At 45.4% G+C, this 15,011-nt stretch overlaps 1 protein-coding gene across 13 annotated transcripts in view; it reads left to right on the top strand.

Moving 5' to 3' along the window:
- Window positions 1–15,011, top strand: part of SLC25A26 (solute carrier family 25 member 26) — a 96,319-nt gene that overhangs the window by 57,189 nt on the left and 24,119 nt on the right. The gene's annotated exons all lie outside the window — the stretch shown is intronic.

The following is a 15,011-nucleotide window of genomic DNA, read 5'->3' as shown; positions in this document are numbered from 1 at the left end:
AAAATTGAAGGAGGTTTGTAGTGGGGTGTTTTTCGGACTTGGTTAGCTACTTTGGGGTTGTGTGACATTTCAGGTGAGGCTTCTATCTATAACCTGGTAACAACGACAGTAGTGGAAAGCTCCACACTTAATCAGGGACAGGTTTGGAGCAATAAGCTCCAGTTTGATCTCTGAGCAGATTGTTTTTCTGGAAAGTCTGCGTGTTGTTGTTTTTTTTTTTTTTGATTTGTTTTGTTGTTGGATTTTTGAGAGGGAGAGAGAGAGCAAGAAAGTGCAGCAAGTAGCTTTCTGATCTTGTTCTAGCTGAGAGTTCTGTCAAGGGCTTATACTCATTTAATAGGTCATGTTAGACATCCACATCTTAAAAACGATCATTGTAGGCACATTCTGGATTCACATGGGTTTTTCAGAGTGCAGAGCAACCCTTCCCTTCACCATGTATCCTCAGTTACTCAGAATGCTTCTGAAAAGACTTGAGCCTTTCATTTTGTTAGAGATCAGTATGTCCTCAGATTTTCAAAATTTTTCTCTTTTCTCCCACCTCAGAAATGTTTCATCCTCAATACATAACTGAAGTGAGATTGTGACGCCCCACCAGCCCAAAATCAGAACAAGAAATTTCGTGCTGACAGATGTAGGTTTAAAGTTGCCGTAGACTTAACCAGCTTTTGCTAACAATCTGCCTTAAGCTTGTTGATGAAATACACGGTGAGACTGAAACTGATGTCCTCGTGTGTGAAAGAGAGGAAAAATACTGGAAGAGGCACAGGGAAGAAAAATGATAAATAAAGGCAAATATGCTTGAACTTTTTTCTGTGAAGGAGAAAAGAAAGGTCTATTCCTATGCCTGTGATGAGGAGGTGAAGAAGCAGTGACTGAAGTTACTCTGGGGAACTATCCAGCCACGCAGCACCTGAGTTGATCATCTCTGCAGCCCATCCATCACAAGCAGCCATAAAATGAGGTTAGACAAACATGCTGAGAACAGGCTTTGCCCTTGATCAGGGGAATGAAGGGCCTCCGAATCCTGTTTTCCCCATAATAACGTAATTTCAGGGAAAAGCAGGTGTAGTTGTACGAGGTGAGCAAGAAGTGCAAGGAGGCAGAGCTACCTTTTCTTGTGACAGCAGTGCCACACACCAGTTCGTTGGGTGGTTGTGTACAAGGGACTTTGGTAAACCAGGTGGAGACGGTCTGTTAAATGTGTTAAACTGAGTGGCTGCACCTGTGACTGGGAGAGTTGTTTCCCTGTGGAGATTTGTTCAGTATCTAGGCGGTGTGTCAAGGTGGCTGCTGGTGTGGAGCTGTGTGTAGGAGCCGTGCTGGACTCTTGGATTGTTCTCACCGTGATCTTTGGGCATCGAGCTGTTCGCAAGGGGGAGTCCCACTGCGCACAGGTAGGTCTTTCTGCTGTGCTGTGAGGAGCTTAGCTCTGCTGGCAACTCCTCTCAGTGCGGACATCTGAAATGGCAGGTAGTGGTAAAATTTGCTATAAATCCTGCCACCTCTGCTGCAGAGGGGGCCAGGTGCCCTGCCCTCTGGGTACGAGCTAAGATACAGACCTGCTTACACTGCTCAGGGCTGTAAGGGCAGGTTAGCTCTGCTTCTGCTGCTGTGCTCGTTGCCTCTGTGCATACAGACCTACCAGCTCCACGGGCAAGAGCCTCAAGATTCCTTCTCAACAAAGAGGAGAACCTGGAAGTTGTTTTCTGCTCTCTGCAAGGTGCATGCACCGAGGCAAATCTGTCATAACAGGAGGAAAAACGGGTCGTCTGTCATTTCTGTTCAGTGCCTAGTGAAGTAACTTCAAAATGAGTACAGAAGGGAGACTAAAATCTATGACTGACATGTTAAAAAACTTAAAGCACTTTTGGCCCAGAAGTTTTGAAACGTTTGTATGTCATTGTGGTGGTTTTACAGTCATATAACCTGTGCTTTGTGAGCGCAGATGACCGCAGGAGCGTGCTGAGGTTGAGGAATGAGCACTTTCCCCGTGGCTGCCCTTGCTTTCTACCCATGGACCCAGCCCTGGGTAGTTGATCGGACATCTTACACAGCAGAGGCTACAGCATCGAGTTGAATATTTGCCTGTTCTAGAGGGGAAGTGCAATTTTCTGAAGCACAAACATCCCAAGGTACTGCAGATGATAACACCTGTATGCAGTTATTTTATCTCTGGGCTCATCAGGCTTTAGGAGCGGAGCCATATCTTAAAGGAGCTGTCACGGCAATCCTTGTTTGCCTTCAAGGTGTCTCCTGAAGTGCTCCTGAAGGTAATTAATCACCTAATAAAATACACTCTTTGACAGTAGGTGGAATTTGGAAATTAATTTGCACCCCTTAAATGGGGCTCCTAAAACTATAATTATCACGAGAGGAAGAAACGAGCTGTGTCAGGTGTATAAATGATTTATCTGTTGAGAATAAACTGTCACCACAGTGGCACTTAGGCTTGCAGCGTCTGTGTTGCATTTCTTTTAAGTGAATTGAGCGATGATACTTGCCTTCCCTGCTATATTTTTGCAAATCCTGGGGCAAATCTGTTATTTGTGAAGTGTTTGAAACAAAAGAGACCTGCAACAAAATTTTAGCTGCTTTTTCCACATTCTCCAATGTGGCGATCAGTTCTTCCTGCTGCCCCATCACTCCCTGTACAATTCCTTATTCCCAGAAAAGCCTTTGGCCTTCTCAGAGGGCACCACCAGCCTTGTGCAGCTGGACATCTGGCTTTCTCCTTCTCTCTCTGAACAGTGGGCTTTGCGAAGTGGGTCCTGGTAGGAGCACCAGGAAATGGAAACAGGAGCGGGCAGAATCGAGAAAATGGTGAGAATAGGCACATTTTAAAAGTGAATCACTTGCAAAAAATAGTTGCTTGATTTTGAAGGTAAATGCCTGGTAAAAAGGTGTCACTCAAAGTGCCTGTGCACCTGAGCGTCTGAAGGTTGGAGTCAGTTGTGGAGGTAAAGGCTGCTTCAGCGTAGCCTCTGCTGTGGAATTACCACTAATGAGTGCTTTAGTTGCTACATCTGAAACGTATTTGCTGCTGACAGTGTAATTTGCTGGCTTCAAAGTGCGTGTGGTGGGCTGATCTAATGCATGTAGTTTGTGTGACATGGAAAAAATAGGCTCATTATTACATATTAATTTTGCATTATTGGTGCCTTAATTTCAGAGAAAGCCCAAGAGGATTTCTGTTTATTCGTGTCAAAATGACTTCTCTAATGTACACGTTAGCCCTCTAGGAAGGGCTGTGCCTGATTATCTCCTCCATACCTGTTTGCCCAAAGTTAAGTTGACTTGAAAAATGCATGAGGGTGCTCAGTGCCACGGGCTGGATTCAAAAGTCTTGCACACAGTGGGAATATCTCTTGAGTTTAAGCCCCTTGAGAGAAACCTGTGTAAGTGTGAAATCATGTACAGTGCCCTTCCTATTTAAATTTTCCTAATGTTGTCTCATAGGGGCAGAGAGGGCTTTTGCTGGAATGCATCACCAACACAGACAAAACAGACAGAGATTCAAAACAAAACCTCATTTGATGCGATTATACCGGCACGCCGCATTTTGGTTTCTGGGTACTGACACATTGCAGACAATTTATGTGAGCAAAACATATTTTTGATTCTTTTTCTCTTAGGAGTGTAGGTCTGAATAATACTCTGCAAAGTCCTTTCAATACAAACTAATACCTTTCTTCTCCCTCCTCCTCTGCAGTTTTACCGCAAAGTATTTTTACTGGACTGCTGAATTTTTTGGAAGTGTGCTGGAAATATTTTTCATGAAACCGAGTGGCAAAAATTAAACACTCAGGAATGCAGCTGAAGGGGCAGTCCAACTACCCTGAGCATGTCCTGGTTTGCTTGAAATATGGGTGCCCTTTACAGGCACTCAATTCATCTTGAGGCCAATTTTAACAGTGCGCAGTGCAGAAATGACTAACTGTTATGACATGCCCTGAGCCAGCTCCGGTTCAGCTTGTGTAAATTCTACATGTGGGGTGCTTTTGGAGCTGACAGGTGGAATTTTATTGTGATTGTATTTAACTATTCTGCCACAGTAAAGGCTTTTGTCATTTATCTTACTGAGTTGCTATGTGTTGCATGCAAAGGCACAAGTTCTTTGCTTTTTACTTATTTTTTTTAACCAGAGGGTCTTATAAAGTGTCTGGAAATGTGGATAGGATCCTTTCAGCGTTCAGTTCCCCACCTTTAACCTGGCTTCTTGGCACAAAACGGGAATGGGGCAGTCACAAAAGGAGCCAAGCCACCACAAAGTCAGGTCCTTTACTGGCATCATGATAGCATTTAAAACTGTGTGTGTGAATCATGTTACACTGGGAAAGGCATTTGTCTTGAGACCAGCTTATTCTTTGTATTAGACAATAACATTCCTTTCTTTCCTCTTCCCTTTGGTCCTTAAATAGCGTGTTCATTTCTCTTTAACACACCGTGCATTGCCCAGCTCTTTATATCCAGGTATGTGCGGTGCTGTTTCAGGGATACCCCATCTGTGACGAGGTGCTGTGTTCTTTGTCTTCAGAAGCTGTCTGACAATTTTGCTGAGCTAATTTGGACAGATCCATCCCGGTCAGTCTCGGGGTGAAAGGAGCATCGTGCAGGTATCACGAGATCTGGGGGTGGCTCCTAGAGTAAGGCAGCGGGATGCTGCAGGAGCAGAAGCCAATCTGGAGACCCACATAGGGGCAGGTTTCTCAGGCAGCTACTCAAATGCTGTCCACGAGAAAGGTGCAATTTCTGGAGATTCCTTGTGCTTAGGGAAAGGACTGGCTGTTTCCCCAACCAACATTTTTGTGTTCGATTCTTTCCTCTCAAGTAACAACCGTAATCGTGAAAATCATTTCATTGCTGCCGTTCTGCTCTCCATCTGGAAAACAATCGTGGAGGCTGTGGTTCAAATCACACGTAGGTAAATCCCCTCCGTTGCTGTGTATCACAGACCTAAGCCCCTAACAGGCGACACAACCTCAGCCGTAGCACTGGGAGTGCCGTGGATCCACCAGTGACACCAGGGAGCTGGCACATCTGCCCCGTGGCTCTGATGGGCGTTTGGCATGGCTGCAAAATCAGTGAGGGAAAGAAATCAGCTTAGGGGAACCTTCTGGACGCAAAGTGGCCTCTAAATGAATTAAAGCTGTGAGAACAGCGTTTCCCATCCCTTTCCCTCTGGAGGCCGCGCTGCAGTGGGCGTGCAGTTTGGCTTTCTCCTTTCGGTGTCAATGCTTTCTGCAGAAGTTGGGTTCTTAAAGGGCCCATGAGTGCAACAGATGCCGGGCTCAGACCTGCCGCGTGAGAGAGGAACGTGCTGGAACTGGTGGGATCCTGTCCTGGGGCCCTGGCTGTCACGCTGACTGCTCGTGTTTGTCTGCTCCTCGCCGTGATGCTCAGACCTCGTGGAGGAAGCAGCAGCGGTGTCGTTACCTTTGCTTATCCCGTGTTTGGTGTTGGAGGTCACTTGGAGTTCTTTATTGTACACCTAGAGTGAGCCACAGAAAAGTTTAGACTATTTTCTTTGGCTTTTCTCTTCATTCACCACGTTGGTTACAACACCAAATTAGCAGAAAACTTTGTTTAGGCGTCAGTTCAACAAAACACTTTGGCCCAGCTCCAGCTCTGGAGGAGCTTTGAGATTAATGAGAGGTTGGGAGCGTAAGGAAGAGTGAGGAGTGCAGAAACTTGTTTGGGTCTGGCCCTCAGTGTTTCTAAAGCAAAATGTTGTTCGCTGTTCAGCAGTAGTTAAAATTAAGCATGTGCTTAAGTGCTTTGCCAAGCTCGGAGGGGATGATTTATACTGGTGAAGTGGAAGCTTAATAGTGTCTGCTTTGCTGATCGCAGCAATAACGGGGATTTCATAGAGCAGGGCTTTGCTGCTGTCGTGCTCTGTGCTCTGGCTCAGGAGATGGCCCAGATCTGTAGCAGGGTGTGTGAATGCCCTGCAGGGTGGGCACAGGAGGAGAGCTTGTGTCCAGCCGCTGTGTGAGGGGTGTTTTGGGATGTTTTGGGGTGTTTTGGGATGTTTTACGACTCAGCCTCATGGTTCAAGTGACCCTCAAGGCAAACGGAAATAAGGTGGCCGCCTAAAGACAAGCAAACGAATTCGACTGCTTACGGCGAAAGCCTCTTCTCCATAAACAAATTAAATCATTGAGAGTGATGCTTGAGAATGGTGTTTTATTTCCTACAGTGCTTGTGCTGGGTTAGGCTGCTCCGAGGGAGCCTGCGAGGGATTGTGTAGCAGCCCCTCCTTGCACACTGTGCTTTGTGCACAGCCTAAAGCTTTTCCCCAGCCGCTGGCAGCAGGAAGGCGGGGGCTGCAGCAGCCTGACGGCTTGCCCAGGGGCCCCATAACCATGGACTGCTCTGCGTGTCCACACCTGGGCAGGCAGCGAGCTCCAGGCAGCCCCACGGTGTCACTCCCAGCTCCTGGGGGAAGCGGTGCTGCGGCAGGAGCCGAGCAGCTCTCCTGTGAGCGGGGGGCTTGTTTAAAGAGTCACGGGGCCAGCAGAGTTGGTTGAACTGCCAAAGAAAAAAGAAGTTATAAAGGGTAAAATTAAAATAAAATGGGAGCATCCTTCCTGTATTTGTATGTGCATTGTCAAACTGCTCACTTGGGGTTGATGTCTTGTGGGTTTTTGTCACCTTCTGTTGTAAGGTGGATTCAGCTCGAAGTTTGTGGAAGTGCAACTCAGGGCAGCTCATGCCTTAGGACATAAATGCTGGAAGAAACCACTGTCGTCAGGGTATTATAATGGTTGGTATTGGAGATGTGTTTCAGTTCTTTGCAGAATCGACTGCTAGTGGGCTAACGCTGGCAGAAAGCACAGGTGGGAACTCCTTCCAGCAGTTTGTGAAGGTCAGATCTGCAGCCCTATGGGTGCTGACTGCCTGTGCAGGCTGCCCTGCAACTGCCCACTCACTCTGGCCTGCCGCAGCTTCCCGTTCCCTCTTCACTTCGTTACCTTGTCACCCTCTGGTGCTGCCCCAGCGACTGTCAGCACTTTGCAGGACAAGGCTGCCTCCTCCAGCTGTGGTGCATGGTGCAGGAGCGGCTCTTCAACAGGCACAGAATAAAGCTCAGCAATGCCCCGTTTGGTGAGAGCCACATTTGGAACGTGCCTACACACAAATGTGTGCACAAATGTGTAAGGTAACTAAAATATCTTTACATGAGTAGCATTTCCTAAATGTAATATCAATCTGCATTTTTTCTCTCAGCCACATGATGGAGATAATGGTGTGAGATCCATACGCAGCGCCGTATGGGTCATACCCCGCAAGGAAAAGCTGCTCAAGGAGAGTGGTTGTTCTCCAGTAGTTATTCTTTAGTGCTGGTTTAGCACTAGCCTTGATGAAATAATTTTCTCATACTTATCTCTGGGTGTTGTGTTTATAGCAACATGCTGTTACTTGTTTGGTTCTGCTCTTTTTTTTTCCTTCTTTTTTTTCTTTCCTTTTTTTTTTCCTTTAAAAATGCGCAGGAGTGCTGTTACCAGATCAAACACCAAAGTTTGTATTTGGTCGAGCAGTCAGAAGAATATGCTTAGCTCACATTGATATCATTGGGACCTTGAATTGTATGTAGGCATTCACAGTCAGGGCTCAGATATAGCTGCTAGCGGGGCTGCTGTCCCTCTTTCTGTACAAGCAGGGAATTTTCAGCAGTTTCTGTTTATCAGCTTAGCAAGGGCACGTCCCCAGCTCCTGGAGACACCACGAGTGTGACTGTGCATCCTGAGAAGGACGCGGTGGCACCTGAAGGTGTTGGTCCTTGTGCCATGTGCCAGAACCCTTGCGTTGGCTCTCTGCTCTCCAGCTGGAGCGTGAATCCTGATCCCAAACCTACTGAAGCCACGGGTACGAGTTTCCCAGCAGTTTTGATGACCTTCGGATCAGACCTGTGCGCAGAGGAAGGTGTGGGTTTTCCCATGGAGCTGCTCTCAGTGCCACACCGAGGTGTCCTGGTGAGAGCTGTGTTTAATATATTAACAAAGAGCTGCTATGTTATATTTGTAATCACAGTGAGTAACAAGACATTTCTAACAAACCTGCTAGAGACTGAGACAGGTCCAGGGAGAGGGAAACACTTGTTTCTTTCCAGCCTGTTAGTTCTTTGTAGCTGTTACTCTGAGGACAAGAGTTCCCCTGCTGATGTCAGTGCAATTACAGCTGCGCTGTTGTCAAGTTGCTTGATGGAATATTTGCTGGATGAAGCAATTCTCTCACCCCTCTCCCCAGATCCACCTGCCTTAGGAATCAGGCATGCTGCTGGTTTAATTCCCTGCCCAGCTCCTTGTATCTCACTCAAAATTCTCACGTGAGGAGCTGTGCAGCTCTGTGATACTGAGTCTGTCAGTCAGGGCACTCTGTGATCAGTTTGTCCGGAATTAGGTTTTGTGTGTTTGTTCTCGGAGGGTCCCGCTTGATAGTTGCCCTTTGCAAGACACTTTTGAAATTATATTTACGTTCAAAATGTTGCGTGTATGTAAAATATACATTAACATACCTTCAGAGTTACAGCACCGGCATGTTCCACTGACAGCAGCACACAAGCATGCGTGTGTGTGCGCCCACGGTTTATGTAATAGCTTCTCCAAATGCCGAGCTTTTTCCTCAGAAGCCTTTTGCAGAAACGCTGTGCCCCATGCTCCAGAGCTCTGCTCGTAGGGTTTTTTTTCATGAGAACAAAGATCAGCCCTTCATGGTCCTAAACGCAATGCATGTGCATGACTTAAAGGCATTACCTACCAATAAATAGGAGATTAGCTGCGGCTTGTATATTTCCTGATCAGTTCAGGTTTTTTCAGATGGCTCATTGTTATCCTGTTTCCTTTAACGATGGGACACTTTAATGAGTTTGCCATCTGACATACATCTGCTTCCTGTTAAACAATACCTTCATTCTTCGAGAGCTGCTAAACTCATCTTTTATCCTACAAGATTTTTATCTGCGCCTTGAAAACAGCCTGTACAAATTGGTGCTAGCACACTCGGTTGCTCGTGGAGGGTTGTGCTGTGTGTTTTCAAGAAGGAACAGCTTCCTTTAGTGCTCGTTTGTTGGAGGATGGGAGAATGTGGATATTATTTGTCTGTTCAGAGCCTGGTCAGTCCAACTCTTGCAGAAGTCCGATAAGATCAACTTAGTGCCAGCATCATGCAATTTCTCACAGTTATCCCATCTTCCCAGCAAAGCAAGGGGCTGGCGTGAAAGGAGTATTGAAGGCTGTTCGTGTTTCTTTGAGGAAGGAGCCTTCAATAGCTAGCTGATGGCCTCACGCGTGTGAAAAGTTAGTGCTCTGTGATCATCAGGCTCCCTTAAATCAATCCATCTTGCATTGAGTTTGTGCATCTGCCTCACTGCTTCCCTTTTCCCCATGTGCTGGGAACGTGCAGTTATGCCAGATCTCTGGCTGTGTCCTCCTCCTTCCCTAACCAACATCGCCTCTCCAGAAAAGCTTTTTTTTTTGTATCATCTACCCCTTTTGTAGTGGAGGGAACACAGGATAGCATTTTCCTTTTACAAAAACATACCTACTCTTCTGTTTCTACATAAAGCCCTTTTTGTGCTGCTGTTACAACAAGTGTGCAGTGCTGCTTAAAAGAAAATGCTGTTGTATGGGAAGTGCAGTCACACAGATCCAAAAGACATCACTGATAATGGCTTGCGACCAAATAAAGCAGCTCTGTAGGGTGTACAGTATTTTGTCTCAGAAATAATTTACTTCCAGGCATTCACATAGCCCAGGTACGAGTGGAATTATTTTGTTTTTAGAGCTGGAGGACCAGAGGAAGCAAGGTACAGATATTTGAGGCTTGGTAGATGTTTAAATCAGAATAATGATTATAATTCAGGGATTTGGGATTTCTCCCCATTTAGAGCTCACAGCTCAGGCAGGGTTAATGTCATTTGCCTGAAAATGAGGGAATTGCAGATTAGCTCAGGTTACTGCTGATGCAAAAGCTAAAACCTCTGTTTTAACATCACTTTTGCCACTGTAGGGACTGGTGTTTCTAAACGCTGTTCCTTTGCTCCCACCAGGGCTGCAGGGCCACACGTCCAGCATGAAGAGTTGGTGTTGAAAATGGAGCTCGAGAGTTTTACCTCCAATGGCCCCGATTTCCCCTAGGGTCCCGCCACTTTTTGGGTTTTGCAGTTTTATAGGAAGGCATTGTATGGAAAATCACATTTCACTGCTTCTCTTTGAGAAACGCAGCCACAAGAAGATCTCTATTGATTGTTGTACCGGTGTTGTCATTTGCTTGAAGACTTTTGATTCTAATTGCATCAGTGTTTATTAACAGAGCCCTACGTCAGTTTTTTAACAGATAAACTTGTCCGTTCTTTCACCATGCTCGCTCCTTTCATCTCTCAGAGCTACAGGAACGGCTGATGGCTCTGACAGCCTTTCATTCATGTTAGGATTACAAATTACTTTCATTAGGCTCCTTGTGGAGTCTGCAATTTATCAAGCAGGATTTGGGAGGCAGCATCCACTGAAGCTTTGCAAGAAAATCAGTTGACTTTGTCAGCCTCAGGACAGCACAGGAGATGGCTATGCCGAGCTCCTCCACACCTCCACCTTTTGGCAGCGCCGTGGAAAGCTGCAGGCCTTTATACCACACTTTATATAGCCGTGTCTATTGCTATGACCTCTGACATGACCGAGGGAGAGGCTTACCTCATTTCATGCTCCCCGTTCAAATCCCATTATGAGGAAAGCGTAGTTAGAGTTGGAACACCAGTTTATCACAACCCAGATGTACCGGGTAAGCGTGTTAGGAATGTGAAGGGGACGAGACACGGAAGCAGATTTGCTGCAATTGTTAACTGAAATGTTTTGGTGTTAGCTCCAGTGAGCGGGCAGGGTTTTTCTGCTCTCCTGTAACTTGAACCTATTTGGAAAGAACCATTTTTTAAAAAAGAAGCTGATATAAAAATAAAGAAGGAATGTAGAAGGGATTTAAGTAAATGAAAGATAGATCTTCCGAAATGTGTAGTTTGTGTACCCTTGGAAAATGTTTTAATTTTTCATTCTTAGAGGCGGGTTGTTAGGTTGTTGGACTTTTCCTTGTCATTGCAGTGGGGAAGCCACAGATTGGCACCTGCAGCTCAGATGCTGTGGTGGAGTGCTCCCAATGAATCCAGGTTTTGACAACAATAATTTTCAGGAGCCTTCAGCGAGCCCTTACAAGGTGAGCCTGTTTCCTTCGCTGGCTGTTTGTGCTAATCTCTCCTCCAGTATTTACTCCAGCATTTATAAAAACAGTTCTTCTGGAGAGCAAGGCCCCGCTGAACTGGAGACAGCGAAAACCTGAATAAACAAACATGTGCCACAGATTAGTAAGAACATCTGTAGGTTTTATATTGTTTTGAGAACACATACCACATAGTTTTTCATTTCTTGTGCTTTTCGAGTTTCTCCCTTTCTTTCTGCCTCTGTTTTCTTCTGCTTTTTAAATATATTGCTAATAAAGGTTGGAGGTAGAAAGCACAGCTGGACTCTGCATGACATGCCACTGTTTAATTTCTAGCTCGGAGGATGAGAAGAAGAGTAGTTTTATTGTATCCGAGAAGAGAATAAAGCCACATGCAAATTCCAGCCATGGACATCTGTTTCCTCTTTATGTGAAAGAATTCTCATATTTTGTAGGGAATCCCAGTTTTGAAGGGGCTGATGAGGTTTTTATTTATTTATTTATTTTCTTTTCTCCCCCTCCCCCAGCTCCCCCCTCCCACTCCCTTCTCATTGCCGTCCTTCAGCGTGCTCTCCTTGCTCTCTGGCTGCTCTCTTTCCTTCTGGACAGTATCAGCTTGCAGTTTAGCGTCAGATACTGAAAGAGGGAATTTTGAATTACATACAAATGGTGCGTTTTGGTTACAAAAATTGTCACCACTACCAGTTTTCTGTATTTACACATCTCTGTGGATGCTAGTTTTAAACTCCTCCTCAAATTTCTCTGATTTACTTGAGCAGTATTTGGTAGGGCTTCTTTTGCTCTGTGATAGATCTTCAGTACTTGCAGGCTGTTGGTATTTTGGAAGTGGAGATCTCTGTTGCTCTAGCTGTGAAGCCTTACTCTTTCTGCAAGTAATTTATTAAAAAAATATCTTAAAAAACTGTATCAGAGGAATTAAGTGAAACTAAAAATACGGATCTGCAACATTTATTACATTGTTAGCTATCAAGTGCTAAGGAACACAGGGACCAGAGTAACTGACAATTTCACTAACCTATAAAACATTTTAGAATAATGATTTACAGCTGTTTGGGAGCTTTAAACTTTTTTTTTCCTTTTGGTGTAAGATTTGCCTCTGTTGAACAAACAGCACAGTTATATAACGTTAGGCCAGACATGAGAACTGGTACTCTCTGTCTATTTTATATTAACGTCGAATGAGAGGTTGGTGAAGCTCGCCAGGGTTTCATATTTGCTGGCAGCAAGTTAGCCACATGTGTGGACCACATTTTTATTGTTGCCTTAGCCTATTTCAGGCATAAATATCGCTGCCTGGCAGGGTGTGATTCTCTTCATTGCTGAAGAGCTTTTCTTTTTAAAAGCAAAAAGGAATCAAATGGCAAACGCTGTAAATGTTCGGACTGAGAAGAGCCTCGAAACGAGCCATTTTGTCACGTCCATCATAGAGGAATAAGGGATGAAAGGCATCCGAGGGATTTTCGGTTGTTGGATTCGTTCCCCTCGCAGAGATATTTCTTTTTGCATATATTAATCCTGCTTTTGGGTGTGGGCTGTTTAGTCTGGTTTCTTAGGGAAACAAGGCTTATGCAAGCAGGGTGGATGCGCGCACCAACACCAGCAGCGTGCGGCTCGTGCCTGCCTGCATGCCCTTGGACGTGTTGGCCACAGAAGTGGGGCAGAGAGAGGGGCACATCAGTTTAGCTTCTTTTAAGCTTCTTGAAAATAGGCGTGCAAGGGGAGAAGAGAAGGGATGGAGAACATCTCCTGCTGGAGTCTTCTTGGCCAAGGTGCCTCTTTGTCTTTGCTCGTGGCGCTTCTTTGCTCATTTCTTTCGGGTTTTCAAATTCTACTGAAAGACGATTAATGAATGGTTAGCCGCTGATCCTGCCAGCAGTTCAGGAGGCAGCCCCGTCGCTGTGCAAATCCCACTGACCTCCATCCGAAACCTTCCCAGGCATTTTGGAAGCCTGCAGCTTGTGGGGTGCACAGGGAGCTGAAACCGATAATCCCCGTCCGGTTCCGATCCCCAGAGCAGGACACAGCAAGCAAACACCACTGGTGGCAGAAATCAAACAACGGTCCTGAACAAGTCTCCTCTCTGACCGAAGTGCTTCTAGCTAGCTCTGCAGATAAAAAGGGGGCTCTGTCAAAAAGCCTCTCTTGTCTTATTAACAGCTGCATAATTTTATCACTCGTTTTCAAGTATGAAAAAGCAAAACTTTGAGGCTGCATTTGAAAGCTTGTTTTGTTGGGTGTACAGCTGGATATAGAGCGTTTCCTTTTCTCCCTTTTAACAAATTTGAAGCAAATGTAGTGGGTATTGTTTCTCTTTTTTCTATTTTTTGGCCTAGATAATAGAATATTCTGTTGCTTTTCATTTTGCATGGCAAGGAAATCATGCCATTTAACTCCAAATCAGCAGTGATGCAGCAGCATGCGGATATACATACATCTTCTCATAAATATATTACCACACATTACTGTCAAATAGCTGGACTTTTTCACCCAGTATTAAAAACGAAATTTAATTGCTACACTAGAGTTTCAAGGCCCTGATAAATAAGAGCCATGTCTGACCTTTATTGTGGGGTTTTGAGCTGCCACCAGGGATATTGCTCATTGTTCAAGATGACAAACTTCCTCTGAGATTTCAGTTTGTCAGCTCAATGTACAGCAATGACATTGATTTCTTCTCACTGCCATTTCCTGCCTGAATAGATAACAAATTTTCTGTGGCAGGTGTCTGTCAAGCTTAGTTTTGCCTGGCAGATTAACTTAATAGACTCATTTATTAATCATTAGTTGCAACACAGTGAAGGAGACAATACTCCTTAACTCCTGTGTTGTTAAATAGCTGTACCACTTCAGATTCCTTTGTGAAGCTTGAGCTTAGATTTAATAAGCTGTTCGTTTCTCTGTAATGAGTGGCTTTAACCTGACATTACTCATCTTACAAAGAGCAAAGATGTGTGTGTTACCTGTGACCCACTCTGACTGTCTTCTACTTTTTATGGCAAAAGGTGTGTGAGTGCTTTCTGAGGCTAATAAAATGATGCATGAACTACAAACCAAAAGAAGGGAGGAAACTAACTCAGTGTGCATCACGTTCGGGGAAGGAAGATGCACACAGGAGAAGAAACCAGATATTTGGAAGAAGGTTTGAAAGTGGGGCTGACTGCCTGTTGAAGCAGAGCAGGTACTGCGTGAGCATTGAGCAGGGGGCAAACCAGACCTGCAGCTAGAGCTGTAGGGCAGTTCTGGCATGAGCTGGTATTGTCACAGGGACTTCTTCCTCTGAAAAGTCTTGAGATGGGCATCCCGGGCTGGAGGTAGTAAAGGCAGAGTCAGTGCCAGAGATGGATGTTGGATGGATGTCAGGGTGGTGAGCAGGAGGAAGAGCCAGAAGAGTTGAGTTGGTTCACAAGATGTTTATCAGGGCAAAATCTGTAACAGAGCTGGAAATGCACAGGCACTGCTGGGGACACACGGCAGAAGGAATGAGCTTAGGTAGAGATACGGGGTATTGGACAGAAGAGCCTCGTCTGTCCACTGATAAGGGAAACATCAAGCTTCTCCCTTTGGGCTTTGGTTGGGCTTGCCACCTCTTCTCTACCTGCTTTTAATTCTCAAGGGAGCGTCTTAATGTGAGATCACGGGGAGATGTTCAGAAAAGTTTCTCTCTGCAGCTGATACCCGACCTGCAAAGCCCCGGTTCGAGCACAGCTCTTTTCAGCTCAGCGTTTGTGAGGGTGTGTTACTGAAGATGTTTTTTTGACAGGCTGTGTTCCTGGCCTTGGGAG

This window comes from Anas acuta, chromosome 11, assembly GCF_963932015.1.
Source record: "Anas acuta chromosome 11, bAnaAcu1.1, whole genome shotgun sequence".
Classification (NCBI taxonomy): Eukaryota; Metazoa; Chordata; class Aves; order Anseriformes; family Anatidae; genus Anas; species Anas acuta.
The sequence above is the reverse complement of the archived record's forward strand: the minus strand, read 5'-3'. Positions and strand labels throughout refer to the sequence as shown.